This window comes from Phascolarctos cinereus, unplaced genomic scaffold, assembly GCF_003287225.1.
Source record: "Phascolarctos cinereus isolate Bilbo 61053 unplaced genomic scaffold, phaCin_HiC Scaffold_5;HRSCAF=322, whole genome shotgun sequence".
Taxonomy (NCBI): domain Eukaryota; kingdom Metazoa; phylum Chordata; class Mammalia; order Diprotodontia; family Phascolarctidae; genus Phascolarctos; species Phascolarctos cinereus.
Window position 1 is genome coordinate 246,300,724 of NW_027555958.1, and position 19,244 is coordinate 246,319,967.

General features: G+C 40.7%; 1 protein-coding gene and 1 long non-coding RNA gene across 2 annotated transcripts in view; one reads left to right on the plus strand and one right to left on the minus strand.

Moving 5' to 3' along the window:
* LOC110199373 (antigen WC1.1-like) overlaps window positions 1-19,244 on the minus strand; it is a 68,100-nt gene that overhangs the window by 40,284 nt on the left and 8,572 nt on the right. The window lies entirely within an intron of this gene.
* Window positions 826-15,677, plus strand: LOC144457612 (uncharacterized). Its single transcript, XR_013487074.1, has 2 exons — window positions 826-1,177; window positions 14,497-15,677. It is a non-coding gene; the product is annotated as an uncharacterized LOC144457612 (long non-coding RNA).

Genomic DNA, 19,244 nt, shown 5'->3' on the forward strand with positions numbered 1-19,244 from the left:
AGGGCTGAGACATCCATTCCTCCTTGTTCTGTACCCAGCCGTGAGATTTGGACTTGCTTCAATCCTGAGGAATTTGGCCTCTGGTGAGAGGAATTCCCTTTTATCACATTCTTTAGCTCATTAGTTCCCCCACCCAATTTGACTGGGGTGGAGAGAAGAATTTTGCTTATAGTAAATCAGAATGTGGCTTACAAGTCAGAGGATTCTCCAAATGGGGGAGGGAGAAGAAAACAAATGCCCAGTGTACTAAATTAATGTGCTGTGGGGCAGGGAATTTCTCCTACACACAAAGAAAAAGCTAAACATAAAGAATTTTATCTTGAATTACCAGAAATGCCAGGATTAACAGGATTTAGTCATTTTACTTATATCTATTATAGTAATGGCTAGGGAATTAATATTTAAGCCTCATTAGGACTTAAATAAGTTTTCAGGACTGCCAATCATCCATTTTATATTTCACCTTTGCTTAGTACTGTTTGATCAAGTATCCAAGCCTGAACCAATCTTCTTCTAGGTGGCAACTCACTCTGATGTGGGAGCTTTCTTTTCCAGCAGCCCACTCCTGCTAGATATGTCCATTATTGGACACACGCATGTGTGCACGCACACACACACACACCACACACACACACACACACACACACACACACACACACACACACACCCCTATCCCTAAAATAAAAAAAGAACAAACACAAGGGAAAGTCAGTGCAGGGTCAGGCACGCCTAGTGCTCATGGATGCGTGGAAGATGGATGAGAGATAGAAACAATAGAAACCTTCCTCCGCTTGACTCTTAGGTTGCCACTTGAAAGAGTTCACACATTTGGCAGCCAGAAAAGGAGAGAGGTTTGTTTCTTTTGTTCACCCACTGAATAATCAGCTCCCCAGATCAGTAGAGAACCGTTTATCATCTCCCATTGCAAGGCCTTTAGCCATGAATCATAACTGGCTAGAAGTAGCCTCTCCCTGCCCCTCAAGCTTCCTCATGATTACCTAGAATTAGGAGGAGGCATAGGAAGAAAAGAACAAACCTAAAGGCTCCAACAAGTTAAGACAAAATTCTTCCTGTAAAAAGGACCACAGGCTCATGGATTTTGAGTTGGAAGGGATTTTAGAAGCCATCCAGTCCAAACCCCTCATTTTACAGATGAGAAGACTGAGGCTGAAAAATGGTAAGTGACTTGCCCAGGGTCCTACAGCTAGTAATGTTTTTTGTTTGTTTGTTTGTTTAGGCAACTGACTTGCCCAGGGTCACACAGCTAGTAAGTGTCCAGTATTTGGTCTGAGGCCAGATTTGAAGTCAGGTTCTCCTGACTTCAGGGCCGGTGCTCTATCCACTGTGCCACCTAGCTGCCCCTAGCTAGTAATGTTTACAACAACAACTTGCTGACTCCAACTCCAGCATTCTATCTCCTCTGTCTGCTTCTGAAGCTTAGAGTATCCCCTTCTCAGGAGATAAGAGGCTTCAGAGTCCAGATGGTAATGGATCAAAGCAAGACCATAGATTTAGAGCTGAAAGGAACTAAAATCCACCTAGTCTGACCTCCTCACTTTATTGATTAGGCAAATGAGCCCATGAAGTTCAATGATTTGCCCAGGGTCATACAAGTAGAAAGCAGAAGAATCAGCATTTGAATCCAGGTACTCCAGTGAAGAGGAAGGTTGGTCACAAGTGGCATGATATTGGGGGGCAAAGGGTTGGAGTTGGTGGAGAAACTGCAGCAGCAGCAGGGGCCCTCAGATCCATAGATCGCTCACAAGTGGGGTCCCTACAGTTGTGGCATCTGTGGCTATGGGATGGAGAAGGCAATCCTAGGTGCAGAGGGGTGAGGGGGCAAGCTATGGGAATAGGAGGCAGAAAAAGGGGGAAGAGAAGGAAAGGAGAATAGGGAAGAGGAAGGGGGATGAGAGAAGAGGAGGAGGAAGAAGAGGAGGAAGAGGAAGAGGAGGAAGAAGAGGAGGAAGAGGAAGAGGAGGAAGAGGGAGAGGAGGAGGAGAAGAAGGAGGAGGAGAAGAAGAAGAGGAGGAAGAAGGGAGGAAGAGGAGGGGAGAATGGGGTAAAGGAAAAAGGAATGAGGAAGGGGAGGGGGAGGGGGAAGGGAAGAGCAGCAGGCAAGGAGGATGATGGTTTGCAAGCTCAGAGAGGCCACATGGTTTGTCAGAAAGAATACTGAATGTGGAGTCAAGAAAGAGAGAAAGCCTTGGGCTCGGATTCTACCTCCAGTTCTTGTTGAATGATCATGGGCTGTACAATCAGAATACTAAGAAATGGCCACAGCTTCACTACAGCCCAAGAGCAGCAGAAGCTCTTAGCTTCACATGACTGTTTCTAAGGCCAAACTAAAAAACCTACTTTGGTGGGGCAGCTGGGTGGCACAGTGGATAGAGCACCAGCCCTGGATTCAAGAGGACCTGAGTTCAAATCCAGCCTCAGACACATAACACTTACTAGCTGTGTGACCCTGGGCAAGTTACTTAATCCCATTGCCTAGCCAAAAAAAAAAGAAACCTACTTTGGGATCTCTCTCTCTCTCTCTCTCTCTCTCTCTCTCTCTCTCTCTCTCTCTCTCTCCCTCCCTCCCTCCCTTTCTGTGTGTGTCTCTGTCTCTGTGTGTGTGTGTGTGTGTGTGTGTGTATCTATCTATCTATCTCTCTCTCCAGAATTATCTGTAGATGGAATCATTATGAAAACAGAAAATTAGTCATTCTTGGAATCCAAAAGGAGATGAACTCAAAATGTTCACTTTGAGCAGTGAACTCAGACCACCTTAGAATCTGGATTAGAGTCATTGCACTTTGAAAGCTTATGCTTTATTAGGAAGAGCAACAGCAGATTGGAGATGGCCTTATCTTCCCAATCAGGGCTGATATTGCAAGCACACTGGAGAGTTATCTGCATTCAGCTGAACAAATTCTTGAAATTTTGTTGTTGCTGTTGAGACACGTTCAGTCATGCCCAACTCTTTGTGACTCTGTTTGGGATTTTCTTGGCAGAGATACTGAAGTGGTTTTCCATTTCCTTTTCCAGCTCATTTTACAGATGAGGCAACTGAGGCAAACAAGTTTAAGTGACTTGTCTACGGTCACATAGCTAGTAAGTACCTGAGGCCAGATTTGAACTCAGAAATATGAATCTTGGGAGATGAGTCTTCTCAACTCCAAGCTTTACATTCTATCCACTGTGCCACCTAGCTGCCCAGTTCTTGAAATACATGAAACAAAACTAGAGGGAGAAAAGCTCTTCAAAGCTTTGTGTCAGAAACAAGCTCTTGAAATACATGATACAAAATTAGAAGGAGTGAAAGAGAAATTAAAACCATTCAGGAAACAAGAGAGATGCAGTGCAATTTGGTCAAATGACAGTTGTACTTGACGGACTTGTGGTTGAGCAGGAAACACTGGCAAATTGTGCTTCAGCTCAGCAGCAGCCAGAGCAGCAGAATAGTATCACCATTTATAAAACCGGACAAGCTTCAGCAAGTACTCTAGCCAGGTTTGCTTTTGAAGTTGCTAATGGAATGCATGTTGATACATGTACAGATTCTTGAGTGCAAAATTCATCTGGCACACACATACATAATGGAGACAGTGCACCTTCATTTCCTGCTCATGTTGCTGCCGGGCCCCAAAACAGCTTCAAAACCACTTACATCTCAGCTTGCCAATTGCACTGTTAATAGAGAATTATATTTATCTTCAGCAATCTATAATGCACCTGCCTTTCAGAGTGTCATAGGAACTGAAAAAACTTATACATCTACTAATTATGTACTATCTATACTGTATTGTCTTCCTATATCTATAGAAAACACTAAAATGTTAGATCCTTACACATTGTGATTTGTACAAACAAAATCAATTCAGCTATGATTAAAAGAGAAACAGTTAAAATGAAGAAGAAAAATAAAACCTTTTCAGCAAGTGTTTCTGATAAAGGAATTATTTCCAAAATATATAAGGAACTGACTACATTTTATAGATGAGTCATTACCCGGTTCATAAATGGTCAAAGGATATGAATAGTCAATTTTCATAACGAGCGTATTTTCTTTTAATGGTATTGTTTTTTGCTTCTCTTCTTCTAGATTATCCTTCACTTCTGTGTATTTGCATCCCCAATCTATTAGTTGCTCTTTGGTGAGGCTTGCCATTGCAGATTCCAGTTTTTCTATTCTGCTTATTATTTTTCCTGTGAAGGACATAAATTAGGCTCCCATAATTCTCATTTATCTTTTAACCACTCAGGAACAAAGTGTTGTGGCTCCATGTTCTCCTCAAATTTGCCAGGATCTTCTGTTTTATCACGTTGGATTATTTTCCTTTGTTTTGCAGTATTTATACATAAATGCCTGAACTCATTTTCTAGATCCAGCAGTCATATTTCCTTCTGAATTAAGTTTAAGTGTGAGTGGCCATTTCTTGTTGTATTGCAGAGAGGGTTCCTAGTTATTTGTGGGCTGGATCAGATCCCCCCCTCAGGCCCTTTCAAACTCAGACATTCTGACGCTGTGTCCCCTAGAAACTGATCATTTCCTCATAAGCATTGTACTTACAATACCAAGAGCTGACAATGCCAGGTATTCAGAGGTCAAATTATAAATTTAGAACTAGAAGAGACCTCAGAAGTCACCCAGTTTAGCCCTTTCACTTTATTGATGAATAAACTAAAGTCCAAAGAGATGGAGGAACTAGCCCAAAGTCATACAGGAAATAAGAAGAGCCACCAGGTTCTCTGATTTCATAGCCAATACTACTTTCATTATAGCAGATTCTTGGTACTTAATCATGAGTGTACAGATCCAACTGTGGGGTTCTCCAAAGGCATGAGAGCATCAAGAGCACAAAAATTAGTGAATTTTAGCTTTTTTTTTCTAGAAAAACAACTCTTTTTCACCAAACCGATCAATCATTTAATAAACATTTTCTTGTGCTAAGTGTAGAAGATCCAAAGAAAAGCCCAAAAAAAGTCCCTACCCTCAAGGAGCTTATAGTCTAATAGCAAATAAAACGTATCAATAAATAGATACGTATAAGGTATATACAGTGTAGAGGAAAGGTAAACTTAGAGGTGAACACTAAAGTATGGTAGGAGGAGGGGCTTGAGAAAGACCTCTCATAGATGATGGTGTTTGAACAACAACATAAAATTCACTCTATACAAAGAGAAAGATACAATATAAGACAAGATGCAAACAAATGTGAACACCTAGGTACAAATTAATTCCCTTCTTCTACTATATTGCTTTGATAAGTAATTATTTGAGAGGATGTACTTTACAGTGTTTCTACCTTTATGTAATATTTGCATGAGGAGTACAGTTTCCCAGCTCTCTTTGTCCAACCAAGTTTCCAACTCCATTTTTCTACTCTGATTTTCCTTCTTTCTGAACAAGAGAAAAAGAAAATCATATTTCATATTTTCTCCCTGAATCTCTTAAATTTCATAATGGTTACCTTTCACTGAGGAAATCATAGCAACTTTGTCATTGATTACAAATCAGTATGAAAAAAACTGGAAAAAACTGATGTATTGATAAATGTAGCCCCTTATTAGGGCTCAATATTTACATGGACCAGGTTCAGTCTGGTAGGTTTATCTTGCATGACTCTTCAGATCATGGCCTACTTCTGCGAGCTTCAGTTCCTCATCTACAAAGCTGATAATGGTTGTTGTCCTTTGTGCTCAAAGAGGACCAAAATGACATCACTATTTTGGGGTCAAGATACAATGTGTGTGACTATGACTGATCAGACCAATATGAGCTTGGAAGGCTCTTCCACAATTTGGGCACAAATAGTCCATACGCAAAATAATCCATCTACAAAATTAAGAAATCTCTAAGGTCCCTGCCGACTCTAACAACATTTGATTTGAGATAAAGATATCACAAAACTTTGTAAAATAAATTTAATTTTTATTATGCCAAGACCAGAGACTTCCTTATCTTGCCAATCAGGGCTAATATTGCAAGCACACTGGAGAGTTATATGCATTCAGCTGAACTCTTGATGCATTCTCAGATAAACATGGCTTACTGTAAATTACTGGCAGGTGGAAACCCACAAGACGTTGAACTTCAGCTATAATTAGCTGCAATAAAATAAGCAGGATGTTAATGTGCTTATAGTTTGGTATGAATGACTAAAACCCACATATAAATAATGTATGATTGGCAGGTGTGTAACGTCTGAAGTATCTTGGAATGGAACTGGAAGGAAAGTCAGTGATCATCTAGTCTAGAGTTTCTTAAACAGGGATCCACAATCTATGGATAGGTTCAGGATATATGTAAACTTGCCTGGGAAAAAATATACAGCTTTATTTCCACTAACCTTTGGTTTCCTTTGTAATCCTATGCATTTTATTTTAGGTATTTTAAAGACATCATTCTGAGAAGGGACCCATTGGCTTCAGCAGACTGCCAAAGGGATCCATCACACACACACACACACACACACACACACACACACACACCCTGTTTTTAAAAAGTTGCTGACCTGATTCAACTCCATTATTTAAAATTGAGGAAATTGAGTCTGAAAGAATTTAAGTGGGTTGTCATGGTTATACAAGCCATGAAGCAGGCCTAGAATCCCTATTCTCTGAGGTTGTTACAAATAATACAGAGGCCTTTGACTCTGTCCATCACCTTCTTCTCCACGATAGGAGAAGGTTCTCTAGGTTTTGGTGACAATGCTCTCTCTTGCTTCTCTTCCTACTTGCCTAACTGCTTCTTCTCTGTCCCCTTTCCTGACTCTTTGCTGACATCATACCCATGAACCATAGATGTAGCACAAGGATCCCTCCTGACTCCTTTTTTCTTCTCCCTCTGGACTATTTTGCTTGGTGATCTCACCAGGTGCCATGAATTCAATGATCATGTCTATGCAGATCATTCTAAGATTTATTTATCCAGTCTTCTGGCCTCTAGTCTCCCCTTTCCAATTGCCTATTGGACATTTCAATTTGGATTTCTCATAGACAACTTGAACTCAACAAGTCCAAAAATTAAATTTATTATCTTTTCCCCCAAAACTCTCTCCCTTGATAACATTCTTATTAATATGGAGGGCACTACCACCTTCCCTGTCATCCAGGTTCACAACCTAGTTGTCATTCTTTAATCCTCTCTCTCCTTCACCACCACCATACCCAATAAGTTGCCAAGTTTTATGATTTCTCCCTTTGTGACATCTCTTATAAATCTTCCCATCTCTCTTCTGACACTGCCAACACCCTGGTTCAGGCCTTCACTTGAATTATTGCAGTGGCTGCTGTTTTGTCTCCCACTCCAGTTCATTCAAATTGATCTTCCTGAAATATAGGTCTGACCATATCAGTCCCAACATCTTACAACTCTGGAAATTTTCACTTGCTCTTCTCCAAGGCTGGAATGTTCTCCCTTTTCATCTATACTTCCTGGCTTCCTTAGCTTCCTTCAAGTCTCAGCCAAAGTCCTTCCTTCTGCAAGAAGCCTTTCCCAGTCCTCCTTAATCTTAGTGCCTTCCCTCTGAGATTATCTCCAATTTACTCTGAACATAGATATCTGAATGCTGTCTCTTCCATTAAAATGAGCTACTTGAGAACAAGAACTATCTTCTACCTTTCTTTGTATTTTCAGTTTTTATCTCGGCTTCTGGTATATGTGCTTAATAAATGTTAGTTGAATGACTGATTTGGTATTGTTAATATTCCAGCCTCCTCCCTCTTCTTCACTCAACACTTCCAGCCTCTACCTTTTGACTTCCAAGTCTTACTTTTATCTGACCTCCAGTGTCTACTTCCATCTTTTAACCTTCACTCTCTGCCCTTTAACTCTAACTTCCATCTCTGGCCTCCTTCTTCTTCCTCTCACTATCATGAAAATGTTTGCAAATATATGTACATGTTGGTAGATGTTTGTATATCTGGAAACACCTGTCTTCACAGGATAGTTAATGTTATCTGCTATTTGACATCTCATTTTGTTCTATTGCTTTCCTAACACTAAACACTTCATCCTTCTCATGGTTTCCCAAACATCTGCCCTTCTGGCAACCATTAAATGAGTCAATGAGAAATTTTTCCAAAGCAACTATTTGACCCAAATCCCAGCTCAACTCTCCTTAACCTACATCTCACTTCACAGATTCTAACTGGTCTTGAATCCCAGCTCAGAGATTTTCAATGACCACATCCTAAGTCAGAGAGGCACTTTGATTCCCATCATACTGATCAAAACTTCACAGAACAAATCCCCTTACTAAAACAGTTTGTTCTGTAGAAGTTGGAATCAGCCAAAGAGCCACACTTGAGGATCTAGAGGGCCACATATGGCCTCAAGGCCACAGGTTCCCCACTCCTGAGATAGACTATCTGATCCACATTTCAGCTTACATACTGTCAGCAATGCCCACATCACTAATTTCTCCTGGGCTTGAGTGTGTCAAGAAACTGTCTAGGAAGGAAGGGACAGAGTTATAGCTGAACCACAGACACCATTTCATTTCTGTCACTCTCTAATAGGCCAACCTCTCAAATCTTTCCCTACCACTACTAACACTTTCCCCTAGCCTCTAGGGTACTCTGATGTCCAAAGGTTCTTGTCTCTGAGTGCACAAATCAATGGGTCAATCTATCACCACATATATATATATATATATGGAGACCTCACTATCCATATACCAAGTAACTTTGCAGCAAACTATCAATTGTGGTTATAATTGTTTTAGTTGTCGGAAATAATTGTCCTAAGTGCTGTCAGCCAGTGACATTAGCAGATGGTATAGAGAATAATTGTAATCACACTTCTCTTTAGGCCTGTCACAATAGTGCCAAGGAGAGTGATCTGCAGGGGGCCACAGCAGAGCCTAAAGGGACAGTGAAAATCATTTCACCCCCACCTACTCATATTAAGAATTGTGAATTTAAATGTAGCTTGGATTTCTTTTCTCCCTTTTTCTCTCAACTCTACAGATGTACAGTACAGATGGGGGATTACTTGTCCTTCTCTGTCTACTTCTAGAGGTTGCGTGAAGTAGTTCCAGGCAATTAGAATATCTGTCCATACCCAGTTATGATTCAGAGGGACTTGTGGGGCTAGTGACACAAATAGAGAAAAATTGGGATGTGTTAGCGAGCTTCTAGAACTCTGAGAAATGCTCATTCAAATAGGGGAAACAATTCTAGTTCGTCTGGAGAAAGGAGGATGCTAAATTTTAAAGTCAATGCATTTGGCACCATGTTGGTAATAGAAACCCATTCAAATATGAAAAGGACAGAATGCGTTCCTGACTCTTGAACGAATTCTTACGTGAGGCCAGAAGGTGGTAGGACCTGAAAAGCATGAGAGATATGTCAGAGCAGGGGCAAACTCATCTGGCACTGCATTTCAGCTATAAAACAGGAGAAACTGTGCCCCTTCCCCAACAGGAATGCCCTAATGTGCTTCCTTCTTCAGTACTAAGACAGAGCCTGTGAGAGAAGAAAGGTCTAGCACGCCACCTGCTGGCAGATCCGTAGAAGTGCAGGTAGAGGCTCAAGGAAGATTTGCAGTGTACAGAAGCTGGCCAAGTAACTGCAGTTAAAAATCAATAATAGAGAGAGTGGCTATGAGTGCCTGGAGATCCTGGTTATTTTCCATCAGCTCTGATTTCAATTTGTGATCAATAGAAAATAAAGCTCTTCTATGATAAATTTAGTAAACTGTGATTGTAAGGAGAGTTATGATATACTGTGTGGCATAGAATATCAGGGTCCTGGCTTGCAATACCAGTGCCTTGAGAAGGAGCAGGGATAAGGATGAGGGCAGGAGGTAGGAGACCTCAGGAAGAAACCTGAGATCTCAGGACTTAAGGCCGGATAGTAGCCAAGACCTGAGATACTATGAGATTATTGCTAGGGAGGCTGCTGCCAGGGGAGGGCACAGAGTAGTGCTTGAATCAGGGAGGAACTCTCTTGAAATGTAGGAACCTCTATGGATCCCATATCTTTCAATAAAAGTAGTTATTAAGCCCTACCCTTACTTCCTCTCTGGTTGCTCCACAAGTGGCTTTCATGTAAGCTATTAGTGGTTGTTAAATAGTGGGGAGGGCAATTCATCTCCCCGAGGTCTGCCCCATGCCCCATTGGCACAGTCAACAAATCCTTTCTCCCCTAGCTCTTGTCTACAGAACAGAGAAGCAATAGTCAAGGAACACTGCAAGGGTGATTACCCTCAAGTAAAGACAACCAGGGGCCAAACCCTGCTCACCTGTCCCTAGTTACACCAACAGATGTTCTGGATATGGGCAGCAACATAAAGGCTTGGACATTCCCTAAACTATACTCAGGTGCTTTGTTTCATGTGAGAATCTCTGAGTTGAGAGAATCATTTCTCTACCACTTATTTTACATGACTGTTTGTCCTGTAAGGGACAGAGGGAAGCATGACCAAAATCAGGTACTTTAGGAAAGAAAGATCTGCTGTCCTGGGTTTTGTGATTGGAAAGCAACTGAATGGGAAAAAGAAAAAAACAAGATGGTGCAGGGGTATGGTGGCAAATACTTAACAATAACCTTTCTGAAAACCCAGGATACACTTTTAAATTTAATCTGCATTATTAACAGTTTCTCCATCACTTTCTTAGGTCCAGACAATCAAGAAAAAAATAAATTAAACCCTGATGTTCACTGATTTCCAAAATATGAATGCTCACACTGAAAATTTAACAATCAAAGCTGGTTTGAGCTGTCTCTGGCACCCTCCCCCCCCATGGTATAGGAGGGGTTATAACGATTTGTCAGTGGTCAGTCAGATGGATAAGAGCAGAGAAACAGAAACAGAGAAAAAGAAGCTAAGAAACTTTGTTATGAGGTAGGCAGTACACTAGACTCCATTCTGCAATAACTATGACCACAACCAACGCAAGTCAGTACCTGGCTGCAAAATAATACGTAAAAGTTAAAAATAAAAAGAATTAGAAAATAGATAATCACAGAGAGGACTGGGAAGTTAAGGAACACAGCCAGTATATAACAGAGGCGGGGCTTGAACCCAGGTCTTACTGGCTCTGGGGCCAGCTTTCTCTCATTACTCTGCATTGCTACATGAAGGATCAGACTTGGGGCTCTTAACAAAAAACTTGAATGTGATGAGACCAGAAGCTGACAAACCTAAGATCCAACAATCTTAGGACTTAGGACTCAGGGACTCGGTCTCAGTATTTCTGCAAACTTGGGCTTGCAGAAGAGTCCCAGCCAGTAACACATAAAAGCAGCAGAGGATTTTAATGCTGTGTTCAGTTCCACTTGAGGAAGGCATAACACCTAAGTGACTAAGGCATGTGAGAGTTCGCTCACTGCCTCTCAATATTCTCTGCTGGAATATTGCAATAGTTTTCTCACTGGTCTCCAGTCATCCAGCTTCTCTTCCTCTCTAATTCATCCTTCACAGAGCTACCATATTGATATTATAATCAGCACAAGTCTGACTACCTACTCCCCTATTTAAGAAGCTTCAGTGGTTCCCTATTACCTTTAGAGTAAAATATGAACTCTTTTGTTTGGTATTTAAAGCCCTCAACAGGTTGGCTCCAACATTTCTTTCTGGGCTGATTACACATTACCATCCCCTTTCATGCCAACCACACCAGCCTTCTGGCTGTTCCCTATATTCAGCATTCTATCTCCCATTTCCATGACTTTGACCCATGCCTAGAATGTTCTTCCTCCTTATCTGCCTGTCATGCAATTATTAGAAACTCTGAAGCCTCAGCCCAAGTCCACCTCCCACAACAGGCCCTCCTGGTTCGATTTTTAGTGCTTACCGCTGCCTAAAAGTACTTGGTGTTTATCTTGCATCCACCTTGCAGTTACTTATTTGTATGCATGAATATGTAATAAGGAGAGACTAGAGATTGAGAGAAGCAGATGAAACCATAAGCACTATTCTCCACTCCACCCCTACCCCAGAAGAAACTACATCCCAGGACCCTTTACCTAAGAGCCCTGTGAGTAGCAGTGCCCCTCAGGCCATGAGTCCTACCTCCAGCTGGACCCTGGGATGGGGAGGGGAGGAAATCCAATGAACACAAGCTCAGCAGCTGCCTCTTCCAGCAAAGTAGCGCCTTATCTACTTAGCAATCATAACCGCTTAAGTCCTAAAAAAGACAGATCTTACCACTACCAACCTTAACACTGTCAAATCATTCAATATCAAAAATAGATACAGTTTTATCCATTGAAGTAACACTTTAAAAGATATGTTTGCCCATCAGTCTTGGCTCCCCGCCCCTCCATACTCCAGCCAAACTGGATTTCTTACTCTTCATACCACTGGGATTTGCCATTGGCCCTGCCACTACGCCTTAAGTCCCATTACACCTTTCTATCCACCCTACAACTGAACTTTCTTATATGTGTCATCACCCCAATCAGAATGTGAGCCTGTCAGAACAGTCCATTTTGCTATTTGATTTGTATCCCTTCCACTTACCTGATACTTTGCACAAAGTGCTCTTGCAGTCACTGATTCAATGATTTATCCATTCATTCATTTAGTTATGTTTTTTTCCCTGCCAGAAAAAAATATAAGCTCCTTATTGTCAGGGACCATTTTCTTTCCTTTTTGTTTTTTAATCCCCAGAATTTAGCACAGTGCTAAAGCAGGTAGTATTCTCCTCATAAATGTCTGTTGAATGGAATAATCAGGAATCTCTCAGACCAGAAGTTGAGTCAACAGGTGGCGATATTCTGGTATACCTTTATCACTGACAGGATAGGCTAGGGCATTATTTTATAGCAGTAAAATAGGGAAGAAAGTAAATACCACAATCTGGATGAGTTTCTGCTATTTGAACATTGATTCGTAGAAATAGAGTGTTAAAGGTTCTAACCTTTTCCTCTTGAATTGGTCACAGGAACACAGGCCATAGTAGAATTCCCCTTGGGTTCTATGCTTAGATTATTTTCTTTCCCAGGGGTTAGGATTTTTGTAGTGACTATTCTTCCCATTTTTGAAGTCTCTGAACCCATTCCTATTTGGAGCATTTTCATGGGGACTAATAATGAGGCTGGGCATAGGGCTGTGCTGAAGCCAGCTTTGTACCTTACAGGGTCAGTTGTTAAATTTTCAGTGTGAGTATTTACACTTTGGAAATTGGCAAACACTATAAATCAGGATTTGATTTATTGATTTGTTATTCTCCAGACTTAAGAAAATTATGAAGAAAAATGTTCATAATGCTAATTAAGCTTAAAAAGTATGCCTTATGAACATTTCCCTCCAAAGAGTTGGTTGTTAGACATTTACCAGTGAAGCACTGCATACAAGATACATACAACATAAATGGCCGATAACATTCAGGGTAAGGGAAATCATATCCAAAATAACTACCAAAACTTATAATATATGAAAGTAGATCTGTCAAGGTATACTCAAGACTTAAAGAGTTATAATTCAAAACCGCTCCTCAGAAAAGTTAAAGAACAACTTAAAAAAATGAAGGAATAATCAGAGTTCATGGTTGGGAAATATCTATATGTTTAAAATGATTAATCTTAAATTAACTTGAAAAAGTAATTATGTAATCAACGACTACTTATTAAGTCAATGGGCTGTTAACAACTAGTGAGAAAACGGTGACATTTCAAAAATGTAGGACTCTGTTCTTAGAGGTTCTTTACATTTTCAGTGTGGGTGAGCATTCCTATGCCCCAGAACTTTAAATTAAATTAAATTTACAAAATTAATTTATAGATTTAGTGCTACAGCAATCAAACTTATCTAATAAAGGACATTTTACAGAGGTAGAGCAAATAATATCAGAACACATTTGGAGAAACAAAAGAACCAATAGTTTCCTAATCGCAGAATCTGACATTCTTTTCTCAATCTCATACATCTTAAACTCTGTGTAGTATTTTGGTACTTTTGACCAACTTCTTCTCTCTGGTTTTTGTGACCTTAGCCTTTCTTGGTTCTACCCCTACCTGTCTGACTATTCCTTCTTAGCCTCTTTTGGGTTAGCAGCATCCCTATCTTGCCCACTAACTATGCATGTGCCCCGAGACTCTGTCTTTGACCTTCTCTTTTCTCTATACAATCTCTATCTTGGTAATGTCATTAAGATCTCATGGATTTAATCACCTTCTTTATGCAATTGACTCCCAGATAAATATCCAGCCCTGGTCTGTCTCTTGAGCTCCAGTCCTTCATCATAAACTGCTTTTTGGACATTCCAATGTGGATGTTCCATAAGCATCCTAAGAGATAAAAGAACTCAAGCAGCTAGGTGGTACAGTGAATAAAGCACTGGACTGGGAGTCAGGAAGACTTGAGTTCAAATTCTACCTCAGATATTTATTGTGTGACCTCGGGTAAGTCACTTAACTTCTCTTTGCCTCAGTTTCTTCATCTGTAAAATGGGGATAATAGCACCTACCTCATGGGGTTATTGTGGGGATCAACAGCAAAATACATGTAAAGCCCTTTGCAAACCTTTTAAATAAGCGTTTTTTTTGTTTTTTCAGGTGGAGCTTTTTGATGAGTTTGTTTGTAGGAAGAGTTCAATAAATACCTATCGACTGATTATTTGATTCAACATTCACCTTTTACCTGAATTAGTTAGTGTTAGACTTCAAAATACTTTTCATCTGAGACAGACTTGGATGTGACTCTGAGTGGTGCTTTTCCACCTCTTCTGCTTCCTTATACACATGTACAAGCACACATAAAATCTGAGGAGCACAAATCCATTGGAATGATTCAAAAATGAGGCAGACAATTGGAATGGGAAGAAATAGGACACTAAATGTCTGATCCCAGCCCCATCTATCAGTGCACAAACGAAAATCGCTTGGGCAAATCATTTCACTTTTTGACCCTCAGTTTGTTTATCTGTAAAATGAGGGGGTTATATTACATTACTTTGTGACTAGTTAATCTGAAAAAGGTCTTGGAGCCTTAGTGGACTACAAACTTAATATGAGTCACCAATATGATATAGTATACCCCCAAGCTAACATGATCTTAGGAGGCCTTAAGAAAAGCCTACTTTAAGTCCAGAATTGTGTATGTGATAGTACCATTGAGTTCTGCCCTGGCCAGAGAAGAGCAGGTACTGGGTTTAATATTGCATTCCACATTTCAGAAAGCTGGAGAGCACCTAGAAGCTTGCCAGAATAAAGGTAAAGGGCCTCAAGATACTTCCATGCAAGGATCTGCTGAGAAAGCTATGAAAATAGATCCTCTTTAAACTAAAGAAGACTTAAGAAGAGATGCAATAATAATTATCTTAAGTATTATAAAGGCTCAAGCAACTAGGTGGCACGCTGGACTCAGAATCAGGAAGATTTCTCTTCATGAGTTCAAATCTGGCCTCAGACACTTATTAGCTGTTTGATACTGGGCAGGTCACTTAATCCTCTTTGCTTCAGTTTCCTCATACTTAAAATGGGCTGGAGAAGGAAATGACAAACCACTCCAGTATTTCTACCAAGAAAGCCTCAAATGGGGTCATGAAGAGTTGCACACAACTGAAATAACTGAACAATAACAACAAAAGGTAGCAGAGTGGGTAGAGCGATGGCCCTGAAGTCAAGAGGACTTGAGTTGAAATCTGGCCTCCGACACTGGCTGTGTGACCCTGAGCAAGTTATTTAACCCTGTTTTCTGCTGTTTCCTCATCTTTAAAATGAGCTAGAAAAAGAAATGGCAAATCACTCTTGTATCTTTGCCAAAAAAAAAAAAATGAGGACCTGGCTGAGCAACAGCAGCAACAGTTTTAAAGGCTACCATGTGAAAGAAGGATTAGACTCATTCTGTTTGAACCTGAAGGGCAGATCTAGGTAGAAATTGCACAAAGATGGATTAAGATTTGATATAAGAGAAAGAGAGGCAGTGCAGTGCAGTGGATGGAGGGACAGCCTGAAAGCAAGGAAGTTCTGCATTCAAGTCTTGCCTTTGACAAATACTGGCTGTGTGACCCTAGGAAATCCACTCCCCCCTCTCAGTGCTCAAAGCAACTCTGTAAGACTAATAAGGTGCAGAGAAAGTGCCAAATTAGAGGGAGTCCCCTATAAATGAGGTCACAGGTCCAGAGCCTATCCCCTGTAAGGGAAAACTTCTTAACCATTGAAACTATGCAAACGTGTAATGAGAATCCTTGGGAGTTAATGAGTGCCCTTCCACTGTCTCCAGGCAAAGGTCAGATAACGACTTTGGGGGTATGTTGTAAAGGAATTCTTACCAAGGTGCAGGTTGGCACAGATGACCTCTGGGGTCCCTTCTAATTCTCAAATTCTGCCATCTTGCAATCTCTAAAGGTCTTTCCAGCTCTCATATTTGTGGAAGAGGTTACTATTACCCTGGGAAATATGTAGGTAATTTTTTTTTCTGCAACCATCTCTCCCTCTTCTGCCTTTGCTGCTCACTTTCAAGTCTGGGCTTCCCTGATAAACCCTTTTCCTTTCCCTAAATCAAAGGAAGCTTGGTTGTTTCTTCAAGCCCAAACAAGTCTACTGTCAGGGTTCAGCCCAGAATGTTGACTGAGTTCCCTCCTCGCCCCAATCCCAGCACCACTTTCTGCCCCTCTTCCAAGAACACCTTGGACTGCAGATGGCAAAACATAGGCAACAGCACTTTTCTTACTTTCCTTTTCCCTCAGTCCATTCACTTTTGAAAATACGGTTTACATACTTAGTGAAAACACCCTCCCAGTCCACACCGGGCCCTTGGTGTTTCATTCATTCTAAGTGTCCGACCTTCTACCCAGTGCTTGCCTCTCTCTGGTGATGTACCTCATAGAGGGGGAGGAAGGAAACAGATATGTGGGTTTGGGGATTTTGAGTGGGTTTTTTTGTTGTGTTGAAGAAATAAAAATCAACTGTATTTCTCTCTCATCAGTGTTCTCACTTCCCTTGTTTGTGTCATTGAGTTGAGTTTGCTTCTAGTTCTTATTAAAAGTCACTTCTGAGGAAGTTCAAGAAGACAACTTGTAAAAGAGTTTGAAATTGTCTATATCGTGCCAGGAGAGAAGCAGTGTGGTACATCAAACTAAGTATTGTTGGGCATGGAGTCAAGAGGTGCCCTGGCTTCAGCATTTTACTAGCCATACGGCCTTCAGTAACTATGGCTCACTCAATATCTCTCAGACTCATCTTCCTCATCTACAAAAATAAGATAATGACACCTGTCCTTGTCACTTCTCACAAGGTTGTTGCGGAGAATCATTTCAGAAAAGTCAATTCAGATGTTGATTAAGTACCTACCACGTGCTCAGTGTGCAGCTAGGTCGTGCAGTGGATAGAGTACCAGGCCTGAAGCCAGGAAGACTCATCTTCATGAGTTCAAATACAGCCTCAGACACTTACTAGCTGTGTGACCCTGTGTAAGTCATTCAATCCTGTTTGCCTCAGTTCTTCATCTGTAAAATAAGCTGGAGAAAGAAATGGCAAACCACTCCAGCATCTTTGCCAAATAAACCCCAAGATAGGGTCATGAAGAGTCACACGTGACTGAAACAACTGAACAACAACAAAATGTGTTTAACAGTACACTGAACTGATATAAAATTATTCTTGCCATCATATAACTTATAATCCAGTAGAATATCTGGCATTTCCATAGAGTTGGTCCCTATTGTTACTCCAAGAATCTTGGCTTTCAGTTCAAAATGATTAAGTCAATGTTCATGAATTCATAGTTCCCCTAAATTTTCTCCCTCCTAGACCAACTGTTATTGAAACACTTGACTTCACACACTGCTCAAAAATAACTTTTGAATACTCAATTAGAAATGATCTCATGGATGACACAGATCACAACCTGTTCATTCTTGCCCAAACTGCTTAACTCTTGTCTGGAAAAGGCCAAGAGAGAGATCTGTCTGCCTGGTGGTGAGAGTATCAGTTAGAGGATACCAATGGAACACTCAGGCTATAACTTTCCAGACTGCAGGGCTCTGCCCTGCCTGCTACTCCCCTTTCTCTGTTGTCTCCCCCATCATAATGCAAGTTCTGTGAGGAAAGGAGTTATCTTTGCTTTCTGTATTTGTATCCCCAGCACTCAGCAAATGTTGTATATGCCTAGCTCTCATCGCTTGACAAATCGATCTTCCTTTTTACTCATACATTTCTTCCATTAAATTCTTTATTCCAGAGGTATCAAACATAGGGCTGTTGGGGTGCTTGGGTGCTTATGTTTGGGTGCTTGTACTTGGGCCCCAATTTCTCCCTAGCCTCAGAAACACTGTCCCTTGATAATCATTCAAGATCAATTGAGCCCCAACAAGGGCCAAAAAATCTAAATTAATCTTTTTCTCTCTGAGTGAACTAAAGACACCCCTTCCTGTGTCAGCAAATTCCAGGACCAGATAGAGCTGATCAGTATTCTTCCTGTTTGCTATCACTGGGCCCAGGATGTCTGGGACCAGATACTCTCTTGAATAATGGGATTTTTCTTATCTTGAGTTTCAACTGAGAACTAACCTCTCCTTAACCACTCCCTCATCCCACCCTGATTCACCTAGTTAGCATATTGGGCACATGTTTCATTGTATTTTATCCTATATAAACTTTAACTGCACCTCTCTAAGGTTGCAGGATCCTTTAAGAATCCTTGCCCGCTGAAAAGCATAACAATAAATCTTTGCCACCTTGGATTAAAGAATGCTTGAGTCTGTGAATTCCTTCCAGATGGCCCGTCCTGTACTCCAGTCTTTGAAGGGTCACAACCTCTCCACCTCTCAGCCCGCAACAAGGCCACAGAGCCATGAGTACTCTGGATGAAAATGTTATTGGGAAATATTTAACAAAATAAATTGTAATATAATACAACATAGATAATATTATTTTGTGGTTTTCTAAGTCAATATGCAGCATATAAGAATTCTTATTTATAGTTTAGTAGCATCCTTTCTGTTTGAGTTTGACATCACTACTTCACAACATTTTCCCATAACCCTTTGTACTATGTTGCAGCCTGTTTATACCCACCATGTGCCCCCACGTTTGACCTTTGAGTGATTTTCAATCTCAATTCTTTGAAATCTCTAGTGCTCCATGACTCGTGCCATCCAACTCCTCCAAAAAAAAATAATTTTCTCAAAATTGCAAGATTATGATCTCAAGAAAGCATTAAAATAAAACAGTACAAAATACAGTTTCCCTAAGTACCATCCCAAGCCATTATTCTCTCCTGTTTGCAATTCCCTTGTAACTAACACCATTAGCTAGGCATATTGCTAGCCTTGCCAGCTAGGCAAATTACAGGGACAGAA